Here is an 11240-nt window from a genome sequence, read left to right as displayed (position 1 = left end):
TTAAAAATCAAGTATTTTGTAAATGTATACTTTGTGCATATAAACATTAAAAATAATGTAATTGTGTGTCATGTAATGTAATTGAAATTGTGAAGATTTTCCACTTCTAATGCAAGAGGAAATATAAGAGCTTTCTAATTTCATGTTTGATATGGCAGTAGCTTTTGCCAATTGGCTTTACTTCAGAATGATTACTTGTTAATGTTCCTAAATGTGCTACTGTCATCATGTCCAATAACAGAACATTCTGCAGTGATCTGAAGTATCTAAATTGAACTGAGAAAAACATACTGCCCTCACTTTTTACTATTTATTTTTCTACAGGAGGAACACAAAAACTGGACCAGGTATAATAATTATATAAGGTATAATTATTATATTTTATAGGCTATAGAATACATTGGCAATTAAAAACAGTGATTGCTCAAGAAGAAAATTTGCAATTGGTTTGAAAATGACAAAATCCTAAACTGCTTTCTACATTAATCCACATATTTGGGACACATATTCATCTTTTCAAAGAGTTTTATCTCATTACTTATATTTCTACTAGAGGCCTAATGCACAAATTCATGCACGGGCGGGGTCTGACTGGCTCACCCCAATGGGGGTCATTGGGGTCAGGCCGGCTGGGAGGAGGGGCCTAGCCCCCGATCAGGATGTGGGGGGCTGATCAGGGGTGGGGCCGGCCAGGGGGTGGGGCTACAGGAGGTTGCGGGGGAGCGATTGGGACCCCAATCAGGCTGGTTGACCCCCACAGTATGCATCATAGTTACCGGTCGTTTCATTCATTCTGGTCATTCCAGTCACTTGGTTTTTATATATACTAGAGGCCTGGTGCACAAAAATTTGCACACTTGGGTGGGTCCCTCAGCCCAGCCTGTGCCCTCTCACAGTCTGGGGGGGCCCCTTCCACTGGCTGCTGGCACCAGTTTTCCTCTGGCGCCTGGAACCCAGGCCTTCGCTCTTCGCTCTTTGCTCTTCGCTCGCCTCTCGGGCCCTGGGGGTGGGGCCGGCGCAGTGGGCTTCGCTCTTTGCTCTTCGCTCGCCATGCCGGCCTTTGCTTGCTGCTCCTGCCCAGGGCTGGCGGGCTTCGTTCCGTCGCTTGGCGCCTACATATGCAAATTAGCTACCATCTTTGTTGGTGGTTAATTTGAATATCATGCTGATTAGCCCATGGGAAGCGTAGTAAAGGTATGGTCAATTACCATGTTTGTCTATTATTAGGTAGGATAAACATGGCTCATATATGAAATAGGTCTTTAGACAGGGTCCACTCCTGTTAAGAACCTTTCTTTACTCTGCACTGAAACTCAGTAAGAAAATAATTGTCCTTAAAGTCTTCAGAGCTATTCTAGGAAGGCACAAATTAAATGTGATATATTCATTATAATGGGACCATTTTAAACACATCTGTTTGATTGTTTTGCTGCAGAAAATGCCTACTAAGAAGTTCACATTTAACCATTTTAAAGAATTTCAAATGATTTGTAGTGTTGACCCCAAATTACCTAATTACATTTTTTTTGGTGGGGGGGAGGGTCACATTAACCTCTCTGTCTCCCAAATATTTATTTTATTAAAAATAGGTCCAATGTCTACCACACTGTGGAAGTATATTGTGGAAGATCACAGAAAGTTAAACTTGCTTATCTATAATGGATGTGATATTCAATGGAGTTATATTAAAATCTTTTTTCAGTGGCTGGTATCTCAGAGATCATAGATCCCAGCTTTTGTAATGCACACCATTGAATATTTTTTCCCATATTACTTCATAAAATGATATATTTCTGATCAAAGAGATAAGATACAGTTTATTGAAGCCAACTTGATCAGATTGTGAAAGGTAATTCAAATACCATATATATATATACATATTATTTTTTCAAAGTGGTTGGCTTAGTCAGACTAAACATCAAGAAACTGTGTATTTACCCAACCATCCATGCACAGCAGGGACAGCATAAAATGTACATAGGACTAACAGCAGTGAGGAAATCAAACAAAATTCAGGTGTTAGATAGCATCATACTTAAATGGAAAAAAGTCTTTATTGATTGAATGACTTTAAAATATAGCGTCAGTTTTATACATATTAAAGAAATATGGGGATGCTTCTTGAAAGTTTTAAAAATATAAAACGATTATGGAACTAACAGCTCTTCTAGTTGCCATAGTGCTCAGAAATATTTTGAGTTTACTTGGCCTTTCTTGTCTGCAGCACTTATATTTATCCAGAATGAGGGGGAAAATTTCTTATATATATGGGTTCACTTTTGAGTCAGAATGAAAATATTACTATGCTTAACTACTCAGCAGATATTTTTTTTAAAGGTAGGAAAACAAGGGAATTTATTTGGTTTTGAATTTTAAATGAAGCCTTAGTTGCAGCTGCATAGCTAAGATACAGTCAACTCCATCATCAAAGTGGGAATCATTATTTAACATTCTAACTATAAGTCCATGTGAAACAAGCAAAACCTTTTATCTTTTAGCATCCAAACAATATGGAGAAAAATTACTTCTTCATTAGAGCTAAATGCTTTAAAATTCTATTTATTTTTCTAATTACTGTTAAGGGTCTGGTAAAAGAAATTATGGCATATTATTGCAATGAAATGTTCTGTAGCTCATTAAAAATAATAGGGAAGATCCATATTTCCATGATGAGAGCAAATAGTAGTAGACCAATATGTATTGTATAATACTAATTCTTTAAATGAAGTTTAAAAAATTTCCCTTTGTAAGTCTTTTATCTTTGTGAATATCAACAGTATTATAGAAGGAAATCTAGAAAGATTCAATGAGAAGTGGGCTATGGATTTGAGTGGGGGAAATTTCACTTTTATATTCCTATGTAATGTTTTATTTTTATTCATGTTGATGTTCTATTTTTATATTTTAAAAAATTAATTTGATTATTTTAAAGATCACTTAGTTTTCTCAGACCCTGTCTTTTAAATATATACTATCATGGATTGGTAGAATCAACATAATTAAAATGTCCATAATACCCAAAGCAACCTATAGATTTAATACAATCCCCATTAAAATACCAATGGCATATTTCACACACCTAGAACAAACTCTCCAAAAATTCATATGGAATAAAAAAAGACCCTGAATACCCACAGAAATCTTGAGAAAAAAGAACAAAATTGGAGGGATCACAATACCAGATATCAAGTTATATTACAAAGTCACTGTTCTTCAAACTGCCTGGTACTGGCACAAGAACAGACATATGGAACAGAACAGAGAACCCAGAAATCAACCCAAGCCATTATGCTCAATTAATATTTGGCAAAGGAGGCAAGAGCATACAATGGAGTCAAGACAGTCTCTTTTTTAAAAAAATGTATTTTATTGATTTTTTACAGAGAAGAAGGGAGAGGGATAGAAAGTTAGAAACAGCAATGAGAGAGAAACATGGATCAGCTGCCTCCTGCACACTCCCTACTGGGGATGTGCCTGCAACGAAGGTACATGCCCTTGACCGGAATCAAACCTGGGACCCTTGAGTCCACAGGCCAATGCTCTATCCACTGAGCCAAACCGGCTAGGCTCAAGACAGTCTCTTGATGGTGTTGGGAAATGATGTTGGGAAAATTGGACAGATACATGCAAACAAAAAAAAAATGGAACTAGACCACCATCTTACACCATACACAAAAATAAACTCAAAATGGATAAAGGACTTAAAGGTAAGATGGGAAACCATAAAAATCTTAGGAGAAGCCATAGGCAGCAAAATAGCAGACATATGTTGTAGCAATATCTTTACCAATACTGCTCCTAGGGCAATGGAAACTAAGGAGAAAATAAACAAATGGGACTACATCAAAATAAAAAGCTTCTGCACAGCAAAAGAAACCATCAACAAAAGAACAAGATAGCCCACTGCGTGGGAGAACATAATACATCCGATAAGGGTTTAATCTCCAAAATTTATAGGGAACTCATACATCTTAACACAAGGGACATAAACAATCCAATCAAAAAATGGGCAAAGGACGTAAATAGATACATTTAGAAAGTGGACATACAGAAGGCAAGAGTCATGAAAACATGCTCAAAGTCACTAATCATCTGAGAGATGCAAATCAAAATGACAATGAGATACCATCTCACACTTGTCAGAATAGCTATTAACAAATCAACAAACAACAAGTACTGGTGAGAATGAGGAGAAAAAGGAACCCTCATGCACTGCTGGTGGGAATGCAGACTGGTGCAGCCACTGTGGAGAACAGTATGGCATTTCCTAAAAAAATTAAAAATGGAATTCCCATTTAACCCAGTAATCCCACTTCTAGAAATATATCCCAAGAAATCAGAAACGCCAATCAGAAAGGACATATGCACCCCTATGTTCATAGCAGCACAATTCACCATAGCTAAGATTTGAAAATAGCCTAAGTGCCCATCAGCAGATGAGTGGATTAAAAAACTGTGGTACATTTACACAGTGGAATACTATGCTGTTGTAAAAAAGAATGAACTCTTACCATTTGAAACAGCATGGATGAACATGGAGAGTATTATGCTAAGTGAAATAAGCCAGTTGGAGAAAGATGAATATCACATGATCTCATTCATTTGTGGAATATAATGAACAACATAAACTGATGAACAAAAATAGATCCAGAGACAGAGAAGCATCGAAGAGACCGTCAAACTTCAGAAGGAAGGCAGGGCTTTGGGGAGGGGTGGGTGGTAAGAAATCAACCAAAGGATTTGTATGCATGCATATAAGCATAACCAATGAACACAGACACTAAGGGGGTGAGGGCATGTGCTGGGGGGGTGTGGGTGGCTTGGGAGAGGTCAATGGGGGAGAAAGGCAACATATGTAATACTATATGTAATACTTTAAACAATAAAGAATTGTTAAGAAATAAAAACAAATGTTGTACCCTGGACGGGAGGTTTAAAATAACAGAAACTCAAACCAGTTTATGCAAAAGCATGTTTTTAAATTTTTTAGTTTTCATCTTTGGTCTGTGCTGCCCTCTATGAGCTGGCTTCATTCCACGTGGGCAGTGTTGTGAAGGAGACAGCTGCCGCCGGCATTAGAACTCATTGCCTCATGCTTTACCAAGATGCACGTAGGGCACTTCTCCCCAGTCACAAGAAGCAACTTCGATGATATCAGCATGTGTTATTTTCCAAAGCCCTGGAAGAATCCCTGACAGAAGGAGTGGTGTTTGCAGATGTATGCTACGTGATTGCTCCAAGACCCAAGGCCAATTATTGTGGCAAAGAAAAACACAACCACAGTCAAAGAAGGCAGCCTGTTTTCCAAATCAGGGAGAGGTGCCAGGCCAGCAAAACCCACAACACACACACACACACACACACACACACACACACACACTATTTAGGAAATATATTTAGATATTACTATGATTAATGAAGTACAAATTATTTAGGTTAATAAATTAATAGTAACTTTTGTCATTATAGTTTTTCTCAAACATTAGACAGTAAAAATATAAATTCTTTTTTGTAGGAGGGCGATAGACAATTTTATTAGCATTTAAAAATTTTCCCATGTTGACAAAGATGAGACCACTGGGTGAGGTCTGAACTAGGTCGTTGGCAGTATTAATGGAGATGGGGAGAGATTTTGGTAGTAGAAAGTAAAGGACGTTGGGAACTGCCAATTATGGGGGCTGAGAAGAGGGAAGAGTAAAAATTATATTGTACAAATGTCCTGGTACTTATTTTAAAACTTCACAATGAAATAAGAGAATTCAGATATATAATGGTCAAGAATCAAACATAGTAACACAGATTTTGTCTCTCTGCTTTGTATTTTACTCAATACACTTATTCAGAAAGAACATATTTTTTTTATTATTGTCACTTAAAACAGTGGAGGGTTACTATGTAAAAGAGGGTGTGGAAATGCTAAACCTAGGGAGAAGTGAGCAGATTAGGGAGACAGGTGCAGAACTTCTGTATTGGATTTGGTTTCTGCAAGGAGCATTTTCTGTAGCAAATGCTTGATGCTACAATCAAAATGTTTTTTAGCAGAACAATACTGAGCAAATCCCACTGCCTCCGAGGATGGGAAAGGGTGATTTAATAGTGGCATTCCTGTTTTGGTCAGATAGTGAGTATACTTGAAGCTGTGAATAAACTGAAGTGCTTAGAGAGGTTGAAATGGTCAGCTATTATATTTGAAAAATGTTTTTCACTTTAAGAACATTACCACCATCATGAACAACACAAATATATTTTTGAGCACCTACTATTTGATGTAGCTCTAAGGTTTCTGGAATGATTTTAAATTGCCTTTTGCTTCCAACAAGGAAATTCATTAAGGGAGAATATGACATCAGTCTCTGCTTCCTCATTTAACCTAATGACTACCTAGGCCATATAAATCATGGTTAATTCAATGCTTAATGTTGTTGGCCCAAAGAAAAAGCAATCCATTGGAACACATAATAAAGGGTGTTTACTGGGACTGTCCAATCTGGACTTTAGGGTCTTCCCTGAAAATGGCAGGTTCAACCTTTTCTTGACAATTTTTTGAAGGAATTGTTTTTTTCATAGATGTAGGAAACCACATTGCAAAATTTATTTTATGTTAAGTGTTTACATTAAGTTAATTATGTGAAAATACTTAAAAAATAAACATCTTGAGCAAATTGAATTTATACCAGGAATGTAAGGATTTTTAACATTAGAAAATATTTTAATATAATTAACCGAAAGACATAAAGGAGGAGGGTATGGAGGTGGAAGAGAATATAGGGGAGACAAATAGTGATGGAACAATGAAAATAAATTAATTAAAAGAAAAAAAACACATAGCTGTATTGAAGAGAAGAGGTATCTGATAAAATTCCCTACATCTATTCAAGAGAAAAACTCACAGCAAACAAGAAATAGAAAATAGGGATCGCTATATTCCTACCTAATATCAAGACTAAACATATCCATCATTAGGAGCATTTTAATTCATGTCAAGAACAATGAATGGATACTTACTATATCTCCAATAATCAAATTATACTGGAAGCTTTAATCAGCTCAGTAGGTTGGGAATAAGAAATAAAACGTGTAATGGTATTAAGAAAACTAAATACAGCTCTCTCTCTTTACAGATAAGAAGATGGTCTACATAGACAATCCAAGAGAATCTACAGGCAAGTCATTGAAACCATCTAGGAGAGCTCACACAGTCACTGATAGCACGGTAAGTATACAAAGTTAATTGTGATCTCATACATCAGAAAATATTTTTTAAATTGAAAATTTAGTTTTGGAAAGAGAAAATATAAATACCTAAGGAAATCTAACAAATGTAGTTTTAGATTTTTATAGAGAGAATTATAAAAGCCTATAAAAAGATATATTAAAATACCTGAGTAAAAGGAAGTTTACCGTTTGGAGAACTTAAAAGAACATATATGTTACTTAGCTTCTAATTAACTTTAATTTTTTTTACAATCCCACATAAAGTTCCAATAGAGTTTTTGTGATTTTACATGAAAATGTGAAAGCTGATTCAAAAATTCTCATGTATCAATAGAGGGTCAATATAATCCTAAAAATTTAAGGAATATAGACAGTATAGATTCATCTGAGCAGATATGAAATCTTGTGATGAAAGTGTACAATAAAAAGTGACAAAATCGATGCAGAGTTTTAATACTAAAGTAGTACAACTGAGGGCTAAGAATGAGACTCATACATATGACGACATTTTATAAGCTATAGAGTTGTCATTACAAATGCAGGAAGGACAGGTCTATTTCATACATGCTGCCGGGGTAATAAAATTAAATCCCTATCTGATAGTATACATAAATGCACTTAAGACAAACTAAAAGGCCTGAATGTAAAGAAGCAGCACTTAAGAACACTTAGCAAAAATGTTTGAGGAAATCATGACTTCATCATAGGGAAGACTTGCTTAAATAAGATGCAAAAACACAAACTAAAAGTTAAACAAATTGATAACTTGGTTTACATAAAATTATAAATTTCTGCATTTCCAGACACTGTAGTCAAAGACAAGTCATATCTGAGGAAAAGATATTTCCAACAAAAGATTGAGAGCCAAAATGTTTAAACAACGGCAACTCAATAAGAAAAGAGACATCACATGTAATTCATAGATGAGTAAGCCCAAATTGGCAATAAAAATTGGATGATTATTAGTCAAGGAAATACAAATAAGAATATGGATGAAATATTTCATACTCATTGATTGGAATATTTTTTTAAATCTGAAAATACTAAGTGCTGCTGAAGGTGTGGAGACACAGAAACTCTCACACAGCATGAAGGTGAGAGTGTAACTAGTACAGCCATTTTGGAAAGTAACTTGATCAGATTCACAAGATGTTCAACCTTCCAACCCAGAAATTTGACTTCCAAGAACATATACATAAGAAAACAAATGGCAAAAATCTTCACTGAAGCATTTTTTTTTGGAGCGAGAATAACTTAGATCTTAATAATCAATTAAATCATAGATAAGTAAGTTGTGGTATTTTCATACAGTAGAATACTTTTCAACAGTTAAAATTAATGAATAGCATTATATGAATAGCAGTGCCATATATATGCGGTAAATGTATCAATATTGACAATGCCCATAGAGAATATAGAAAAATGCAAGTTGAGAAATAATGGGTGCAGTTTGATACCATTATAGAGTTTTAAAATGTGCATAATAATACAACATATTGTTTATAGATACATTGCAGCAAATTTATAAAAATATGCATGAAGATAATAAATATCAAACTCAGGACAGAGGTTATGTCTGGGGAAAGGAAAAAAGGGATAGAAAACAGAAGAGGTATACAGGAGCCTTTAACTGTATCTGAAATGTCTAATTTCCTAAAAAACTCTAAGGCATATGTAGTAAAATGTTAAGGTTGATTAAGCTGGTGGTCTATTATTCTATAGTTTTTAATCATAGTGAAGTAATGCATGTGACAGTGTATTAAAAATGATAAATATTTCATAATACAAAATGAAGATCAAAGGTTTAGGCATAAGCATAGGAAGTTTTTGGGGATAAGTTAAAATATTTGATGTGTCATGCCACAGAACACTAAAAGTGTGAAATCTTCTTTCTTCATTGTGGTCAGTGGAGAGTTTTTTTCTGGCCTGCCTCACTATGAAGAAATCCTGGTAGCAGAAGCTCTCATTGTATTTTTAAAATATAGATTAAGTTCTGTTACAACAAGTCAGAGGCCCATCTAAATGCTTTTATTCAAAGTTTACTTGGCAGTTCTCTCCTATCTCCAGTTGTGGTCACTCCATATTGTCACCAGCCTTTCCCTTGATTTCTCTCAGCCCCACTCTTTTCTCATTCTTGTCTGATGACCTGCCTCTGAGGGGACACTGGCTGCAAGTTAACTCCGATACATGCATCTGCTCTGATCCTTTCCTTTTCCTCTCTGGGCTCAGAGGTGACACAGCTCCCCTCTTATGAACTTGAAGCTGCACCTTTAGGCATCTCTCCAGCAGTTTTCCTCTTTGACTGCATCCTCAACCTCTTCTCTGTGCCTTCTCCAAATCTGTTCTCTTCTCTGTAAAATGGAGGCAGCATATTCGAATTTCCAACATTGGTATAAGCATCAAATGAGCTAAAAAACAGAACCTATGTAAATTTTAATCTTCTTAAATTTAATTTTTTATTTTAGAGAGAGGACGGAGAAGAAAAGAGAGAGAGAAACATCAATGATGAGAGAGAATCACTTATCTGCTGCCTCCTGTACTCCCCCTACTGGGGATCAAGCCTGAAACCCAAGCATGGGAGTCAAACGGTGGCCTCCTGAATCATGGGCTGATGCTCAACCACTGAGCCACACCAGCCGGGCTATAGATATTAATTTTTATTGTAAAAGTTGTATGTTTTCAAGGAAGAATAATTTACAACCCAGGTTTTTAAATATAGAAAGATTTTATTGACTGCTTTAGAAGGATTTTATTTACATAATGTTGGCCTCTAAAATACCTACAGAAAACACTTGCAAAAATAAATTCATAAACAGAAACCAGGGAAGGAAAGGAAAATTAAATGTGTGCCAAGTGTAAGGAGAAAACTGCAGGGAAGATACTTAAAAGTTTGTAGAGAATTTTCGTTCTCTGGTTGTTTCAGATTCTCTTCACTCTAATTCTTTCCTATAAAGTGGCATTTTCTTCTCCAGATCTAATCAGAAGAATGTTTGAGTTTTGAAAGTCCATGTTTTAAAATTGATAAAAATAATGTATTGTCTTGTGCTCAAATTAGTAAATTGATATGGCACTGAATGAACAGGACATAAAAACACTTTTGAATAGTATTCTGAAGCATTACTGATGCTTTTTTTGGACTAACTGCTCATTTCCTAAATAGATTTATTTGATAGCTTTTCTCATTTAATAAAAGGATGAATTGGAAAAATATGAACAGATTGTAATAACCAAAAATAAATGAACTTGACAACCTGGAAGATGAGCAGTTGCCAGTGGACTGAATAATAATGTGGAGAACTTTGGCATGTACAATTTATGTATGAATGAAAAATAAAATTTTGACATTTAAGTTTAGAACAGACTGCCTAGCTGTGGATCTTGGAAAAAATAACATTTTTAATACCTTAAAAATACTTTACTAAAATATATTGTTGACTATGTTTTACTTAATAGTTTTTAATATCTTATCCCCCTCCTCTCCTCCTTCTTTCATTTCAAAAATGCAAAAATAAAATCCTGATAAGGATGACTATAATGAGGACTATAGTTTTGCCTAATTTGATTCTATATTATTCATAAAAGTAAGAAAATCACACTTAGATTCCTGGTAGAAATCTTTTTACTTAACTAAGGAAAGTTTTGTCAATGGAACTTTAAAGAAAAAAAACATACCTTCCTCCTCCCCAATGGTGCAATTTTGAATTGCATAATTCAAATACTTAATGGTTTATTTTAATCTTGACAGATTTTAGAGGGGACCATTTAAGGGAATACAATGTCGGTGAAAGAACATAATTGTAGAATCTAGGTTTTCATGATGACACAGAATTGAAGTGACAAATTCACTTCAGTAAAGTGGCATATTCTTCTCCAGAACTATTGCTCCTAGTGAATTTCTCATCCATAGAATAAAGAAACTCATGTTTATATGGGTGCTCTCAAGTATATGGTATGTCTGATTCTTTAAGTGCCTTATGATGCAGTTGATTTGAACAGTAGAATAAAAAATGAGTTTAAGAAATTGG

Source organism: Myotis daubentonii, chromosome 5, assembly GCF_963259705.1.
Source record: "Myotis daubentonii chromosome 5, mMyoDau2.1, whole genome shotgun sequence".
Classification (NCBI taxonomy): Eukaryota; Metazoa; Chordata; class Mammalia; order Chiroptera; family Vespertilionidae; genus Myotis; species Myotis daubentonii.
This window is presented reverse-complemented; position numbering follows the sequence as displayed.